This window comes from Nannospalax galili, unplaced genomic scaffold (genome assembly GCF_000622305.1).
Source record: "Nannospalax galili isolate Female #2095 unplaced genomic scaffold, S.galili_v1.0 scaffold779, whole genome shotgun sequence".
In the NCBI taxonomy this organism is placed as follows: domain Eukaryota; kingdom Metazoa; phylum Chordata; class Mammalia; order Rodentia; family Spalacidae; genus Nannospalax; species Nannospalax galili.
Genome location: NW_008345224.1, coordinates 1,374,088 through 1,378,424, shown reverse-complemented (window position 1 = coordinate 1,378,424; position 4,337 = coordinate 1,374,088).

The window sequence follows — 4,337 nt, the reverse complement described above, 5'->3', positions numbered from 1 at the left end:
GTGAAAATGACCATCCTACCAAAAGCAATTTATAGATTCAATGCAATCCCAATCAAAATCCCCATGATATTCTTCACAGAAATAGAAAAAAAAAAACCCTAAAATTCATATGGAATCACAAAAGACTCCAGATAACTAAATCAATCCTAAGCACAAAGAGTAATGCTGGAGAGATTACCCATACCAGAATTCAAACTGTATTACAGACCTATAGTCCTAAAAACAGCATGGTATTGGCAAAAACAAGCAAGCAAACAAAAAACCAGAAATGTAGATCAATGGAAAAAAATAGAAGACCCAAACATAAGTGCAGCAATTTTAGTCACCTGATATTTGACAAAGGTGCCAAGGACATACACTGGAGGAAAGACAGCATCTTTAACAAACAGTGCTGGTAAAATTGGATCTCCACATGTAGAAGAATGAAATTCGAGCCATATATATCACTCTGCATAAAAGTCAATGAATCAAAGGCTTCAGTGTGAAATCTGAAATGCTAAAACTGTTAGAAGAAAACATAAGCAGTGCCCTACAAGATGTATATGCAGGAAAGGACTTTCTAAATCGAACTTCAGTTGCTCAGGAATTAAGGTCAACAATTAACAAATGGGACTTCATTGAACTCAAAAGCTGTTCAGCAAAGTAAGCAACTAATCAAGGGAAAAGGAAGTCTACAGAGTAGGAGAAAATCTTCACCAGTTATACATCTGACAGAGGATTAATATTTAGAATATACAAAGAACTCAAAAAAACCCCAAAGAATCCAAAACACAAATGACCCAATTAAAAAAGGGCTGGGAACTTACTCATATGAAGTCACAGCAATGGTAACAGCATGCAGAGGACCCACACAAACTGAAGACAAAATCCCAACATAGAAGTAGGGAAGTGGGTCAAAAGTCTTCAACTTAGTTGAGGAGCTATTAGCAATCTATAACTGCTTGGAGAGAGAGAGTCTATTTTCTTTAAGGCCCCAGTGGATGAACACACACCAAAGGACATTTGGGGACACAAACTTGACCCAAAAGACTTTAATATATATGACAGAGCACATGAAATATGTCAGGGGGTGGCTATAAGATGGGTCCAGATAGGGGAGAAATAAGAGCAAAATATATTGTATGAGGTTTGCAAAACTTCAATAAAAAGAGGAAAAATAGAAAGGCAGTTCCTTCCAAATGAAGATACAGAATTAGAGAGGCTGTGCATATCCCACAATGAGAATGTTCAGCATGGATGGACCATTCATTCCTCCCAGGATGCTTCTGCACCAGCCGCAAGTGCCAACACCAAATAACTTTGCTAGTCTATTTCTTGGTTCTGAGCCAGAAGTTTCCTATTTAAGAGATGTGGGGTAAGATGATTCTCATCATGACTTTATTACTTTATTTATTTATTTTTATTTATTTATGTGCCAGTTTAACTGAGCTTCAGGTTACAATGAAAGATCTTGTCTCAGAAATCAAAGTGAGCCTTGAGTGGTGGCATGCGCCTTTAATCCCAGCACTTGTGAGGCAGAGGCAGGTGGATCTCTGTGAGACTGAGGTCAGTCTTGTCTACATAGTGAGTTCCAGGTGAGCTGGGACTACAGGGAGACCCTGTCTCAAAACAATCAAACAAACAAAATCAAAGTGAATAACAATGAGGGATGACATACATGATACTACATGCATGCACACATAGGTGCATGTGCACTACTCTAAACACATTATAATGACCAAATAAGATGCAAAGTGCAGCTTGTGACATATGTGTTCACTTTGAACTGTGAAGCCACTCAACTACTTTCAGTGTATGTGTGTGTATGTATGTGTGTGTGTGTGTGCGTGCGCGCGTGTGTGCGTGCACGTATACATGCCATATGCCACTGGTCAACCTTGGTGCCGTGCCTCTGAAACCATCCACCTTATTTCTTTGAGACAGGTTCTTTCAATGGTCTGGAGTTTGTCTATTAGGCTAGGCTGACTGGCCACTGAGCTCCACAGATCTTCCTATCCCCGCCTCTCCAGTGCTGACATTACAATTACATGCTACCACACCCAGCTTTTTACACGAGTGCTGGGGATCAAATGCATGACCTCTTGCTTGCACAGGAAGCACTTTACTGACTAAGTTATCTCCTCAGCCCCTTACTATTTTCACCTTTAAGACTGAAGTTGGCATTCTGGAAAGACTTAAGATGTTGCCATGGTCATAAGAGAAGACCAATGAAACACACCTGTCATCATCTAAATTTCTATTAGATTTGCATTAAAAAGTCATAAGCATTAATTATGAATTTTAAAAGTATTTCTGCACATTTTGAACACTTACACTTTGACATTTATGACCTTAATAAAGACAAGTCAGAAAAAATGATTAGCTGATTGTTAGATCAAGAATTGTAATTAATGACTAGAAATGGAAGAGGTCAACCATGTGTCCTCCTTCTGCCCCAGAAATTGCCCTGGAAAAAGGAAGTCCTACACCTGCCACTCCACCCTCCCTGAGCACATCCTTCCTAACGAGGCCACACAGGAACAGAGCTGAAGGTCCCATGGAGGCAAAAGTTGGCTCACTGGTAATACTGGCAACTATGCCAACAGACAAAGCATTGACCCCTCATGTGGACCCATGGGCTGGCTAAAAGCAGGATGGAAGCCTGGCCCCTCTGCCTTCGTTTCATGTCTGTTAGCGCTGTCACTTTGGCTGAATGCTCATGTCCTGGTTTCATTTCTGTTGCCATGATAAAATACCCTGACAAACAGCTTTAAAGGAGAAAGGGTGTATTCAGCTTATAACTCCAGGTCATGGTACATCATTTCAGGGACGTCAAGGCAGCAAAAATTTGAGGTAGCTAGCCACGTACAGTCTCAGTCAAGCACAGAGAGCAATGAACGAATGCATGTGTGCTAGTGCTCAGCTCACACTCTCTTTTATTTAGTCCAGGGTCCAGCTGGTGAAATGATGCTGCTCACATTCAGGGTGGGTCTTCCTACCTCAATTAATCCAATTAATAAAATCCTGCACAGGCATGCCCACTGGCCAACCCGGTCCAGGAAATGCCACGTTAAGATTCTCCAGGTGTTTCTAGATTGTGTCAAATTGACAACTGAAACTGAACACCACAGTCAGAGATAGATCATCATCCTTCATCCTTCACCTTCCCTCTCTAGTCAGCTTGGATTTCTGGAACAGCTGGACATGACCCTGCTACCGACCAGGTGAAGGTAATCTTCTGAGAGGGTAAGGCTGCACTCTGGAGCAGTAGTAAACATCTTTGTGTGTGTGTGTGTGTGTGTGTGTGTGTGTCCTGTATGTGAATGTGAAGGTCAGAGGACAATCTTAGGTATCAGTCTTTGCCTTCCATCTTATTTGAAACAGGGCCTCTTGTTGTTTGCCACTGTGTACACAAGGCTAACTGGCCCAAGAGTTTCCAAGGATTCTCCTGTCTCTGCCTTCCTTCTTGCCAAAAGAGCACTGGGATTACAGGTGTGTGCTAATATGTCTGGTTTTGAATGGGTTCTGATGATCTGAACCCCAGGTCCTCATGCTTACATGGCAAGTGCTTTACCAACTGAGCTATCTCTCCAGTGCCCCCCCTTAGCATGTGTATTTGTATGGTGTGTGTGTTTGTCTGTGTATGTGCATGCATATGTGCACATGCTCATGTGCAGGTTTGCTCACTTGTGTGTAGACACACATATAGAGGCCAGAGGTCAATGTCAGGTGTCTTCCTCAATCACTCTGTACCTTATTTTTTGAGTTAGGGTCTCTCTGAACTGGTAGGCTAGAATGACTGGCCATTGTAGTTCAGGGACCCTCCTATCTCTGCCTCCCCAGAGCTAGGATTACAACACATGCTACCATGCCTGGTTAGAAGTAATCATCGTTGGAGGGCCAGCTTATTCCATCAAGCAATAAGGATTTCTTCAGAGCATTCTGAGATACGAGAACTGATACAATGATCAGTCAGACCAGACTTAACAGGACTGCTTAATTGTACATATCTTTTGCCCCCTTTCTCCAATCACTCCTCTATTTAAACCTAAAGTGCAAGTCAGTCAGTACCCCAAAAGTGGACTGGGGAGGGTCACCTGGACCTTTGTATGTCTCATTCTTTCCAGTGGTTATTGATAAAAATCTTTCTCTGCTTCTAATTATCCCTACCTCTTTGGCATCTTGGGCATGTGGCCTAGTCTATTAGGTTAGGCTTTTGCCCTATGAATTTTGGTTCTAGTTATATTAGTTGAGACTTCTGGGGTCACGCATGACAAAACATCAATTCAAAATGACTTAAGCAAGAAATAAAGTTATTGGATCTTGAAACTAAAAGAATTGATTGTATATTTTGCTGA